Source organism: Biomphalaria glabrata, chromosome 18 (assembly GCF_947242115.1).
Source record: "Biomphalaria glabrata chromosome 18, xgBioGlab47.1, whole genome shotgun sequence".
In the NCBI taxonomy this organism is placed as follows: Eukaryota; Metazoa; Mollusca; class Gastropoda; family Planorbidae; genus Biomphalaria; species Biomphalaria glabrata.
In genome coordinates this window covers 1,260,479-1,274,881 of record NC_074728.1, presented here as the reverse complement: position 1 = coordinate 1,274,881, position 14,403 = coordinate 1,260,479, and the positions used below count along the sequence as shown (strand labels likewise).

The window sequence follows — 14,403 nt, the reverse complement described above, 5'->3', positions numbered from 1 at the left end:
GATAAGCTGTCAAACAGAGGCATACTCATGGTCTCATGCATGGACTAAAGCACCTTCTCTGTCTCTGACTTGTGTAGTCCTAGAAAGCTAATATACTCTACATTTGTGATTGTCAACGGGGTTGACAATAAATTCACACTTTAAGCCCATGGAAACTCATCTACACCTAAAATAAAACAAATTCGATCTGATTAAAAAAGCTCCAAATAAGAGGGAATTTCAGCTGCCAATACCGTATAAATTACAATCTGAAGTCGGGAGCGATAACAAGGCTGATCCTCTCTCCCTTGGAAGTCCCTTAAAGGAACGGTATGTGATGCTCTCCTTCATTCCATTTGGAACCCCAATGGCGGTTCTGCCTCACATTCCTATTGGCCCATTCGTCTGCCTTAACACCAGAGCGACACGTTGAGGCTGAGAATAGTTTCCCACGGAATCCATGTGGGCCCATCCTTTGTCTCTTTCAAAACGGATGTATCAGTAAAAATGTTTGCTTCCAAAAGGGACGTATCAGAAACCTCATTAGTGCTGAGATTACTCCCTTAGAGTACGTGAACGGAAGCGGGAAGTGAGTTTTAAGGTCGCCTTGTGCCCGTACAAAGATAGAATGAATCATTGTCGCACATTAACCAATTCTCTCTCTCTCTCTCTCCCCCCTGTCTCTCTCTCTCTCTCTCATCCCTCTCCCAATTGCCCTTTATGCATAACGCGACACGTTTTAAGAATGTGGTTGACTGTTTCTTCTTCTTCTTATATAATATAGTGGTGGCACCGTGTTTCGTAGTTCTCTCGGAGCCATCTGAAGTAGACACCAATTGGACAGTGGCCGACTTGGAACTGGACTAGGGAGGTACATTCTACCCTGTTATGTTATGATTAAACTTTAATAACATTTATTTTTGTTTGTAATCAGAAAATGTTGCATTTGCTATAGAATTATAGGAGAACGCATGCTCTTTTCATATAACACACGTTTTACTTTGTAAAACCAAAAATTAATTTAATTCAATGGGGTCAAATCAACGATTTAGGAGAGAGGAAGAGAGTTAAAACGCTGGTAGTGTAATGCCTTCACTGTGGTGGACAAATGTTAATTAAATTACTCTTTTAGAACTAGCGATCTATAGGAGGAATATGGAATTATCTGTTTTTATGGCCTACTATTTAACGAGCACAACGAGCAACTGCCTTTACTTTAAAAAGTCTGTATGATTTCAAGTAGAGTTATGTAAACACAGGGTGTTTTAAAAATAAGTTCAGAATCTCAGTTTTCACCGGATTATGGACCCATCCAAGGGGAGATCAGGCAGTTTACCTGATGCATTGCTTATCAGTAGTGTTCCATTCTAATGAAATTCGGCGAATTTCGGAAGCATTTAGTAGTTTTACATTATTTAAATCCTTAAAATTTCTCCCTAAACATTTTCTAATTCCCTCACGGATAATAAAGATTATTATTATTATTATTATTATTATTAATAGTAATATCTGTACTGTAAACCAACGAAAAAGCATTTATTGAAAATGTTTTAATTCTTGTGTTGTATTTAAAATACTTTTTAGCGCGCTAAAATGGACGGAATGTTAACGCGACATTAAAAGTGACGTAATTTTAATAGCGAAGTCTAGATAATTATAGTACCATACAAGACAGACTAGAACTGTCATGGAGGTCATCAGCACCACAGACCTACATATTATATCTAGACTAGACCTGGAGATCTCTTTTAACACTACAAATAATGCGATTTTTTTTTAAAAACCCGAGTTGATGTGTGTTTTATATAGGTTGCACCACTCGGTGTTTAGGAGTAACATCCATTGTAGCAGTTGTCAACCAAGATCATGGATGGCATACCAGCTGATTTTGGTGTGTTTAGCTTTAGCTTATAGAATCTTAGATCTAGAATCTATCTTTTTTTCACGCGCTGTCTCACGAAGATTTAAAATAATTATTAGATCTAGAACTTGTTGATGCAAATAAAGCAGCGTTCCTTTCAATGTGTCAGTTTATTTCTAGACTCCAAACTTAAACTTATTGATTATTGTTTAGTTCTAATAATATTAATATAGAGTCTAGATTATATTTATATAGTCTAATTAAGTCTAATAACTAATTCATTGACATTCACATTGGTCTTCAGTCTTCATAGACAGTCATAGACATAGATCTAGTATATATACACATCTGATCATATCTAGATCTAGAAAACAAGACTAGATTGTAAATTTGTGGTATCTGACGATATAATATATCTTTTTATATGTCATAATATACCATACATCGATGTAATACATCCTAATGCTCCCCTCCTCAAGCCATGAATTTTAGTATCCCATGCCTGAGGCATGCCTCCACCTGCAACAAAAATCTAAAGTCCTACAATGGACTACATACATTTCATTTTGTTTTTAATAATTAGTTATGAGTCAGTGGTATTTGGTATATATATACAAGTTAAAATTCTTGGTCCTGAAGACAAATGCATTCACTCATTAAATCAATAATTCTCACACTTGCAGTGGATGATAAAATACAAATATTTAACCTATTCTTTTTAAATGAAGCCTTAGACAACTAAGCTATTGTCTAGATCGAAACTGCAGCGATTAAATTTACCATAAAAATTTTATTTGCAATTTCTACAAGCTTATCTATATTTGAGAGCCAGCATTTTAAAGTTTTTTTTGTTTTGTTTTTTTAATCTGTATGAAAGCATGTGTGTGTAAAAAAAAACTTTTTTATGACTAGTTGTAGATCTTCAAGTAGGCCTTTATTCTAAAGCAAAAATTTAAATTCCAAAAAATTGTTGCAGTGAATATAAGGGCATGTTAAAAGTGTAAAGGTGTATGTGTTTGGTGGTAGGGGTATAACACGGTTTGTAAAGATGGGTTATTCTAAATAAGGTGCCTCTCTAGATCCAGATCTATGACAAAATAAAAATCAATAAGTGAGAGTTGACTAAGTGGCAAATAAAGAAATGATTGCAGTACTGGTTGTTCCACTGAATATACAAGGGCCAAAAAGTGTAGTGTTGGGGGAGGGGGCGTTTCTTTAAAAATATTATATGTGTGTTTAGGGGCATTTTAATGTAGGTAGATAAGACTACTACTGATAAACCTAAGAAGAGTTTGTGCATACTCCACAATATGGGTTTTCAGGCCATTTGATTGAATGATAAAAGAGACAAAAAATAAAGGTGGCTTATAAATCTAAGGGCTAGAAAATTATGTTAGTTGTGGGGTAGCATTGTTATGCAGGCTTTTTTATTGATGGATTCAAAAGTGTTGAAGGGGATATACACATATAGCAACTGTAGCGCAGTATGGGTATCAGATATAGCTATGTGTTTCTAGAATTCGAGGACAGCTGTTTCATAAGATTATCTACAATGGCCAAACTGATAGGCCTAACAAGTGTTTGTGTTTGTAAAAAATAATAGTAGTTAAGTAGTGAATAAATTATTTTTTTTAATTGTAATAGGGAAAAAGTGAGCAGGCCAAATCTACACTTATCTTGTAGTTAGTTAAGCACCACTGGTGATCTGCTGAGTAGTTCTATTCATTTCTTTTATATTCCTGCCATCTCCCCTGTATTGTTAGCCACCCATTCTTGAAATTCTTTTGCATTGATCTACACACTATGTCTTGCTTTGTCACAAGATTATAAGAAGTTATTTGCAGCAACTGAACTAGATACTTTTATGTTTGTTTTTAGGTACATCTTATGGTGAAGAGTAGTTCAGGCAAGACCAGTATGTGGTCCATAATACTTACTAATTGTATTGCAAGGGACACAAGAAGAATAGGTGCAACAAGTAAGTTCTACCTCGCACTCATACACACTTAATACTAATGTTTTCATGGTTTGCCAAAAGTTAGGCCATAGAGGCAGTTAAAATTGTTCATATTTCTTGTTAAATCAATTGCCTGGCTGGCAACTATTCCTTGTATAACTTTAAAAAAAAATTATTATTATTATTTTATTATTATTATAGCTTTTATATAGCGCTACTTTCATGTTTATAGCATGCTCTTTTGGTCCAATCTCATTTGTGGACCGGGGGGGGGGGGGGTATCTAGGAGTTTGTTTTCCGTGCTGCCTTTAGGCACTCAGTAAACACAACTCTGCCCGAGTCGGGTGTCGAACCTCGAGCCCGCTTCTAGGTAGCCAAGCCAAGCCAAATCCAAATTCAAGCGCACTTGGCCTCTCAACCACGCTTCCCACCCATTAAAACATATGACTATAACAATTTCACAGTTTTATCTCCTTTCATCATCCTTTTTCTACTATAAAAGTAAAGATATACTGAGTAACTCTATATTACAAACAGTATACCTAATGCTATATATATACATTTTGAAGTAGGACTGAGAACTCCTGAAATCTTTTTTTTTTTTTTTGTTGTTGTTGACTCTATCTCTCTTCAGCTACCTCCATTGATATCTAAGTTGTTGTTGACTCTATCTCTCTTCAACTACCTCCATTGATATCTAAGTTGTTGTTGACTCTATCTCTCTTCAACTACCTCCATTGATATCTAAGTTGTTGTTGACTCTATCTCTCTTCAACTACCTCCATTGATATCTAAGTTGTTGTTGACTCTATCTCTCTTCAACTACCTCCATTGATATCTAAGTTGTTGTTGACTCTATCTCTCTTCTACTACCTCCATTGATATCTAAGTTGTTGTTGACTCTATCTCTCTTCAACTACCTCCATTGATATCTAAGTTGTTGTTGACTCTATCTCTCTTCAACTACCTCCATTGATATCTAAGTTGTTGTTGACTCTATCTCTCTTCTACTACCTCCATTGATATCTAAGTTGTTGTTGACTCTATCTCTCTTCAACTACCTCCATTGATATCTAAGTTGTTGTTGACTCTATCTCTCTTCAACTACCTCCATTGATATCTAAGTTGTTGTTGACTCTATCTCTCTTCAACTACCTCCATTGATATCTAAGTTGTTGTTGACTCTATCTCTCTTCAACTACCTCCATTGATATCTAAGTTGTTGTTGACTCTATCTCTCTTCTACTACCTCCATTGATATCTAAGTTGTTGTTGACTCTATCTCTCTTCAACTACCTCCATTGATATCTAAGTTGTTGTTGACTCTCTCTTCTACTACCTCCATTGATATCTAAGTTGTTGTTGACTCTCTCTTCTACTACCTCCATTGATATCTAAGTTGTTGTTGACTCTCTCTTCTACTACCTCCATTGATATCTAAGTTGTTGTTGACTCTATCTCTCTTCTACTACCTCCATTGATATCTAAGTTGTTGTTGACTCTCTCTTCAACTACCTCCATTGATATCTAAGTTGTTGTTGACTCTCTCTTCTACTACCTCCATTGATATCTAAGTTGTTGTTGACTCTCTCTTCTACTACCTCCATTGATATCTAAATAGATCCCTTTGCATCCTTCCCCTCATCCATCTTCTTTTTTAATCCTTCAATCATTTTCTTCCCTATAATTATTGACATTTTAAACTAAGAACCACCATATCAGTCTAAAGCCCAGATGATTAGGTCCGGGTTGTGGCCACTCATGTTGTGGCCTACCTATATTTTTCTAATAATATTTTTAATTAAAGTCTAGACTATACTTTAGTCGGAGGCGCGGTGGCTGAGCGGTAAAGCGATTTGGCTTTTGAAGCGGGGACCGGGGTTTGAATCCTGGTGAAGACTGGGATTTTTAATTTCTAGATGCTCTAATGCCTCTGAGTCCACCCAGCTCTAATGGGTACCTGACATTAGTTAGGGAAAAGTAAAGGCGGTTGGTCGTTGTGCTGGTCACATGACACCCTTGTTAACCGTAGGCCACAGAAACAGATGACCTTTACATCATCTGCCCTATAGACTACAGGGTCTGAAAGGGGAACTTTACTTTTTTTTTATACTTTAGTCTGACATTGATGTCTGCAGTTGGTCTATCAGGTTTGCAGACATCAGTGGTAGTATGTGGGAGGAAATTGCCTAAGATCAGACAGACTGTGCAGTGCTGGTGATATCAGCAAGCTTTAAACTTAAGTTTTGAAAAGTACCCTTCAGTTAATACAAAGACCATATTATCCTTATAATCTAATGTTTTTATTTCAGTTTCCTGTTCTGATGATTGGGAAATTACATTTGAAAGTATCACAGATCTCCAGTGGCTGGGAAGTGGAGCTCAGGGAGCTGTATTTCTTGGCAAACTCTGTAATGAAGAAGTAGCAGTCAAGAAGGTCAGAGATGTTAAAGAGACAGACATTTGGAACTTAAGAAAACTGAATCACCCCAACATTATAGCCTTCAAGTAGGTTTTATTGTAGTATTTTTGCATTTTCCATTGTCTTTTAACTCATTGACTGCAGTGGGGGTTTTTTTTGTTTTTTTTTTTATAAAGATACTTTTTTATATAATGTTTTTTTCCTAACATGACTAAAACAAAAATGTGTAATATAAGTACTAGCAATAACAATCGACACCAGTACTAAATCTGTCAGACTTCTTTTTTTAATTTAAAACAATAAGTTTTAGACATTCCTGTTAAAACAAACAACATTACAACATTATTGTTCCCTGAATGTGATCAGTGACAGCTGGGTTTAAAGTCAATTTAAAATTTATCTTTTTAAAAATATATGCAAAGCAGCAAGTATAATTTTCATTATTAATTAAAAAATCTCTTAGCAGTATATTTATCTCTGTACATCATCCTCACCTGTCCCTTAGTATATCCGTTTTTTTTTTTGTCTTTTGCCTTGAATAGAATCTTTTCAGTGACAGACCCATCCATTCTTTAATGTTGTCTTCCCATCACTTTCTCCTTCTGCCTCTTCCTTTTTTCTGGTACTGTTCCTTGAAGAGAGAGTCTTTGCAAACACTGAGAACCTTGTAATTGTTCATTAAGTTTTAGTACCCATTTTTTGTCTGTAGTCAGCAGATCATTGTGAGTGTGATCCAGTTTTGAATCTTCTCATAGAAAATAGTTTTTTTTATTTTGATATAAACCAAAGGATGTGATGGGGTAGGCAGGGAATTAGGAAAAATAACTGTACAGGATAGACACAAGACAACATATTTCCTTCTGCATCAGTAAACATTGTCAGATGTAAAATAGAATATTTTACTTTCGGAAGTTTTGAGTAATTAAGCAGCAGTAAGGACTCACATAAGATTGAAATCTTGATTAGATTGTATCACATTCTTAGCTGTATGGCTTGATAATTTATTTGCACAACTATACATGCTAACTCTGTTTTTTTATCTTAATCCTCTAAATCTGTTTATTTGAATCTTTCTCCAAACCTGTATATTATATTATGAAAGATGTCATAGTAATAGCAATAAGTTTCCTATGCTGAAAGCTAAGTTTATTTTATTACAAAAAAAAATTGTTATATTAATTGTCCTATGCAGGAACTTAAACATGCAGATTATATACTACAGTAGCTATGTTCCTTTGTCAGAGAATTTCATTCATACTTGAAAGTGCAGAGAGAAACATCCTTCTTGTTTTAGAAATTCTTTAAATTCTTTAATGATGTAGCGGTAAATTGTTTTCTTAGTTTTACCTGAAACTGGGTTTTTCTCTTAGTGCAATTAGCTAGAACTAATATGTGTGTTTCTACCTACTTTTGGAATGCTGTCCCTACCAACCTCTCAGCAATCATTTTGTGATTATGTTTAAAAAGAATTATTTCAAAAATTGTTTTGTTTCATTTTGTCTGCAGTGTTCTTGTGGCATCCAATGATATTGTCAGGAACCAGCCGAGAGTGGAATGAAAAAAAAAAAGCACTAAAATATCATTCGCTGGCACTGTGACCTGAATGGCATCAGAAGTCATTTGAAATAAAAAGTGCAGTGAAATGAAAAAGTAGACATTTGGTAAGTAGCCTGGTGCGATTTCTCCTGCCTAAAAAAAAATAATTTACCTGTATTTTATGATATGACTTTATGGTCTTAGGTGTCTACACTCATAATCACAACAAATTTCCGTAAGGATCAATAAAGCAGTCTTAGTCTTAGTCTTAGTATTGATATGCAAGATCTGATTCCTTAAGTTTTCATCATTTTTTGTTGTTGTTGTTGCTGTAATTACTTTTTTTAGATAAAGATGTATATATAATTTCAATGACATTGTTATAAAGCCAGTCAGAATAAACATTATAATTGACATTTTAGAACTAAAAATGAGAAATAAGATGTTTAAGATGACCCAAAAATGATCTATTGAACCAGCAGACACATCTGTACATTAGTTTTCATGTATGAAATCTTTATCATGTGTGATACTTTTATGCAAACAAGGTTTAATACTATTAATTGACTAAAATATGTGCAATATTTATAACACACTCTATATAAATGAAATTTATAAAATCATTAAGTTCAACACACTCCCTAAAATACCATCACCAAAGAATAGTAAATATCTTTCTCTTTTTTTCAGGAGTGCAAAGCTCAAAAATAGACTATCATTTAGACAAATTCTCATGCTCCTTGAGATTGCCTCTGCTGAATTACTTTGGTTCCGATGGGAGGACTTTTCTGAATCTCAATGAAGTCCTTAACTGAAAGACACAGATTCTGTCATTATCATCAAGATATTCTAAGAAAGGATCTGAGGTATTCTCATTTTCTAATTACAATATATGGATAAAAAACCTGCAAACAACAACACCACCTATCGATAACGCACTAACCTCTAGACCATTGGAATGTCCAAAAAACATTCTTTTGGTCCAGAGTCATTCATGCAAATTACCACCCCAGTGGTCAATTGTCACTGGTTTGAGCCTTGGTCGGCGCAGTCCCTTATTTTCGTCACATTTAATTCACTACTTTCTCTCATTTAAAAACTTGGTCCCATGTGCTGCTGTTTATTTATGTATGTATCATTAAATGTATCCAAATAAGTGTTTCCCAAATTTTTGAAATAACAAATTTTTGCACATAGGAAAAATTTAGCTTAACATTTATCTTATTTTTAAAGGTAGAATGTTCCTCACATGTAAAATATATATTTTGAAACACATTTTCTCTATTTTGTATTAGAATTTATGTTTAGTATAAACTTTGTTGTTATAATCAAAATATTGAAAAAAAATGACTTTATGACTTTGGGTCCTTGAAGTGCATACCCGGTATCTTATGTAAATTAGACCCAGCAGTGGTAAGTTCAATGCTAACAAATGGATTTTGAGCCCAAGAACCCAAGTTATGTGAAATAATTTTGGATCTTTTCACCTGTTCATTCATAAGTTTAAATACCCCCTAACCTGACTCTTACTTATTTATGATGTTGATGTTTTATTTTCTGTATGATTATTTTGTATCATGGCAAACATTCAATTTTAGTAATGAATTTTTTTTTATCAGGTGAGAACAATTACTGACTATGTACAATAATAGTAGAAAGAGTATAATTCGTCCAATCATAAAAGTTCTAGAAAAGCTAGATCGACTTGGTAAAAAAACTGACACATAGGTCAGAGTCTGAAGTCACCATGTAAGTAAATTTTCTTGTTGTGTGAGTGTATCTTTATTTCCACAATCTATAGCTCACACTCCACTATCATACCACAAGGGATCCTTGGCCATGTAGACATAAAGAGAAATGAAAAGATAGACTTACAAAAGGAAATAAAGAGGCGGACTTTTAGGCTAAAGTTAAATGACAAGGTAGACATAATGTCAAAGTCAGGGTCATTAATTGAGGAACTGGAAAGACTTGTAATTTACTACACTGTTAAGTAAATATTAACTAGCAATCATAAAGAAAATCTTTATCCATCCATCCATCCCAGTGGCGTTACAGCCCATGGAGGGCTCTGGCCTGCTTCAACACATCCTTCCATTCAGATCTCTTCTGGGCCTTTTGTCTCCATGCCCTGACCCCAAGCTGCTTCAGATCTGCTTCTACATCATCAATCCATCGCATTTGAGGTCTGCCTTTAAGTCGCCTGCCTTTTGGTTTTTGTCTGTAAACGATTTTCGCTCCTCTGTTGTCTGACCTTCTTTCAAGGTGACCTGCCCAACGTAGTCTGTTCTTTTTTAATTCCGTCACTATTGGTGGGTCTTCATACAATTGATATATCTCATGGTTAGTGCGTGTCCTCCACCCTGTTTCATCCTGTATGGCACCATAGATTTTCCTAAGAATTTTTCTTTCCCAAGTTTTAAGTAAATTTTCAGATGTCTTTGTCAGTGTCCAGGTCTCACTCCCATACATTGCTGCTGGTCTTATTATAGTTTTGTATATTATTTTCTTGGTTTTCCTTGAAATCGTTTTGCTCTTAAGTAAATGGTGGGTGCTATAAAATGCCCTGTTGCCTCCTGCTATTCTTTCCTTTATTTCTGTTAGTAGGTCATTCCTAGATATTTGAAAGTTTGGACGTTTTCAAATTCGTGGTCTTTGATTTTGATATGCTGTCCCTCTGTTTGATTGTCTCTTGTACTTGGTTTTACTGTCATTGACCTCAAGTCCTGCTGGTCAAGATGCTTCTTCTAGTTGTGTGAAGGCTCTAGCGATGTCAAAGGTTTCTTTACCCAATAAGGCAATGTCATCGGCATAAGCAAGGTATTGTAGAGGTTGGCTGTATATTGTCCCTGTTGGTTGTGGACCCGTGTTTTCTCTCCTGAAGTAGTTAGTGATAGTTCCTCTCATGTTTATGTGTATATTTTTTATAACTCTCTCCAGTGTCAAATTGAAAAACATGCAGGAAAGTGCAACTCCTTGTCTTAATCCTCGTTTAATCCTAAATTCCCGTGAGTGTTCTCCTTGTATTATGACTTTGCTTTTTGAGTTGTTTAATGTCATATGTATAAGTCTTGTCAGCTTGTTGGGTATTCCAAAATCCTGTATAGTGTCATATTGGTATTTCCTTCTGATACTGTCATAAGCCATTTTATAGTCTATAGTCTATATAGAGTTAGTGGATTGGTATGTTGTATTCTTGGCATTTTTCTAGTATACATCTTAGTTTGAAGATTTGATTGGTTGTGGATTTGTTGGGTCTGAAACCACATTGGTAGTCACCTAAGATTTCTTCTGAATATTTTCCAAGCCTCTTAGTTATAAGCCTAGACAGTATGTTATAAGCCACATTTAGTTGAGAGATTCCTCTGTAATTACAGCACTTTAACTTGGATCCTTTTTTGTGTATTGGGGTTATAAGAGCTGTTTCCCATTCTGTTGGTATTACTTCTTCTTCCCAAATTCTTGTTATTAGTCTGTGTATTTGGGAATGTAAGTCTTTCCCTCCATATTTAATTAGTTCTTCTGTGTTTTGGTCCTCTCTTGGTGCTTTGTGATTCTTCATGGTCCTAATTATTTCTGATGTTTCAATGAGTGTTGGAGGGTTCACTAAGGGATCTGGTCCCCCATGTGGCAGTTCATATTCTCCATTGTCTGAATCTTCTGTGGTATTTAGGATCTCCTCAAAGTATTCAGTCCATCTTTCAATTACCCTGTTGTTTTCTGTAATAAGCTGACCATCTTTGTTCTCACACATGTGTGATCTAGCTTGAAATCCGTTCTTTTCATCTTTAATTTTCATATACATTCCACTCATGTCTCCCTCCTTTGCTAGTTTCTCACAACTTTTGTGGCCCTTCTTCTTGCTTCATTGTATTGCTGTCTAGTGTTTCTGGTTTCTCTCTGTAGCATTATCATCCGAGCATTGTTATTCTCTTCTATAGTTTGTCTGCATTCATCATCATACCACCCCATTCTCTTGTTCTTTTGTTTAAATCCAACTACCTCTTCTGCTGTTCTTTTGATAGCATGCTTTATTATTTCCCAATGCTCATTTATGTTATTTTCACAGGTCCTTTTCTAATGTTGTCAGTTGTGTTTGGAGTGCCATTCTATAAGTTTCTGCAACAAATGGATCCTTTGTGAGTTTTTGACTATCATATTGCTGTGCTCTCTGTGTTTGGTAATTGTGTATGGTACTTATTAAGCTATCAAAGGCTGGTTCATCTAATGAACAACCAGATAGACCTGTTAACTACCTCACCCTAAGGTCAATGTTAGTCAACAATCACAAAGAGACATCATGGGGTCCGATCGCTGCAGTAACCCTGTCTCAAATCTCGTGGTTTGTGATGTGGTCTTTGAATGTGATACCTAGGCTCCTTCTGTCTCATCTCAGTTTCATTGCTAGGATCCTCCTCTCTAGCTCTACAGTCAGCGTCCAAGACTCGCAAGCATATAAAAATGTGGCCATTACCAGGGAGCACATCAGTCTGATTTTGGTGCCGAGGGCTAAGCCCTTGGTTTTCCATATTATTTTAAGTTTTGAAAGGGCTGCTGTGGACTGTCATGGGGTCCGATCGCTGCAGTAACCCTGTCTCAAATCTCGTGGTTTGTGATGTGGTCTTTGAATGTGATACCTAGGATCCTTCTGTCTCATCTCAGTTTCATTGCTAGGATCCTCCTCTCTAGCTCTACAGTCAGCGTCCAAGACTCGCAAGCATATAAAAATGTGGCCATTACCAGGGAGCACATCAGTCTGATTTTGGTGCCGAGGGCTAAGCCCTTGGTTTTCCATATTATTTTAAGTTTTGAAAGGGCTGCTGTGGACTGTCATGGGGTCCGATCGCTGCAGTAACCCTGTCTCAAATCTCGTGGTTTGTGATGTGGTCTTTGAATGTGATACCTAGGATCCTTCTGTCTCATCTCAGTTTCATTGCTAGGATCCTCCTCTCTAGCTCTACAGTCAGCGTCCAAGACTCGCAAGCATATAAAAATGTGGCCATTACCAGGGAGCACATCAGTCTGATTTTGGTGCCGAGGGCTAAGCCCTTGGTTTTCCATATTATTTTAAGTTTTGAAAGGGCTGCTGTGGACTGTGCTATTAGGACCAATAGTTTGGTATTCAGAAAAAGGAAAAGAAATGAATTTTAGAATGTTATACATCTAGTTTTTTTTTTTAAGAGATAGAGATGAGACAACAAAAATAAAGACACTTTTTTTTTCTCTTTTGACTTTAGGCCTGACTCTTTAAAAAAACACAGAAGGGAGCATGACAACTAGGTCTTAGCTGATACCACCACCTCCTACGAAAATGCGTGCCAGGAAGTCTTGTCATCGTCGCAATAACAGCAGAGGGTCTATGAAAGACATTACCTCTCCGCTCAAATCTCAATCAACATATGAAGCTTCACTGGACACCCAAACATCAGACAAACTAAACCCTGCAGGGCTTCATCCTACTGACCTATCCTAAGACATTACACTTTTTGGGACCTGCCACTGCAATCAGGGAGTATCGAAGTGAAGGTGAAGCTGATGGGCAAGAGACTAGGTTAACAACATTAAAAACATCAAGTTCGTTGTAGCAAAAACTTATCCACTTCTGCCGCTAGGCACTCGCCAATCTTAAAACATTCTCTTGTAAGTAAAAGCAGAACTCATCCTATCAAGACAATAATTTTAATGATGTTTGCTTTGGCTGTGATGGTGGCTGCAGTGATGCTACTTATAGCAGCAAATGCTCATCCCAGGTCAGTGCTGATGTGGAGAACACATTTGACCTATCCCCTATGCCCAGTCCAAAACAGAACATGGAAACTATGAGTGAAAAATCCTCTCCGGATATTGACCTCTCATCCCGACCTGAAACCTTTATTTCAATGCTGACATAACAAACAGATGGTTTGGTTATTGTTGTATTTGAAAAACACAAATGTCTACCAAAATTGAGGCCCACTTTCTTCAATTTTTTACAAAGGTAACCTGCTAATCATTAATATGTTAAAAGGATGAATTTTGTGATAGGCTTCTTAAAAAGTTGGTTCCAATAAAAATTAAACTAAGTTAATTCATAAGTATCAATTTTAACCAGGTGTAATAGTTTGTATTTCAAATGTCTAATAAGTCCACTTGGGCATTGTTTGTTTATTGGGAGCTCTGTTTGATTAGCCAGTGCACTAGGAGTTTTGTCTCTTTCATAAAAATGAGCATTTTAAAAAATTTCCTTTAAACTTAAAGATGACTCATTTTCAAAAGCTAATTGCATTCAAGGTTTGGGTGGCAAATTGGCTTAGCCAATACACTAGGAACTACTGCATATTGGTAATAAGCTAATGCACAGGAAAATAGTATTTATTGACTATTGCTAACAACCAATATAAAAAGGATTTTCAGCCAGTGCATGTTTTCAAGAGGGGAAAAGTCCTCTTAAATAACTACAAACAATGATTTCATTGGCAGTTTTCTTTGCTTCTTTTCTCCTCATTTTCATCTTTGCTAATGACACAATTATTTGTTTAATAACAATATTTTATCAAATCTTTGAAATATAAAAAATAATTTGAAACTGACATATCACATTTTTTAAAACTGTTTTATTATGTATCTTAGAACATGGTAACCACAATAAAAATAGATGCACATTTTTTC

General features: G+C 35.7%; 1 long non-coding RNA gene across 2 annotated transcripts; it reads left to right on the top strand.

The window, feature by feature from the left end:
• The first annotated feature begins 1,829 nt into the window (after positions 1 to 1,829).
• LOC129924073 (uncharacterized) lies at positions 1,830 to 14,333 on the top strand. 2 transcript variants are annotated; one of them, XR_008775987.1, is made up of 7 exons: positions 1,830 to 1,870; positions 3,719 to 3,818; positions 6,110 to 6,305; positions 7,726 to 7,880; positions 8,446 to 8,621; positions 9,375 to 9,504; positions 12,993 to 14,333. It is a non-coding gene; the product is annotated as an uncharacterized LOC129924073 (long non-coding RNA). The 2 variants fall into 2 exon arrangements; XR_008775988.1 differs by lacking the exons at positions 1,830 to 1,870; positions 6,110 to 6,305 and having other exon boundaries at positions 3,510 to 3,818.
• Positions 14,334 to 14,403: the final 70 nt, after the last annotated feature.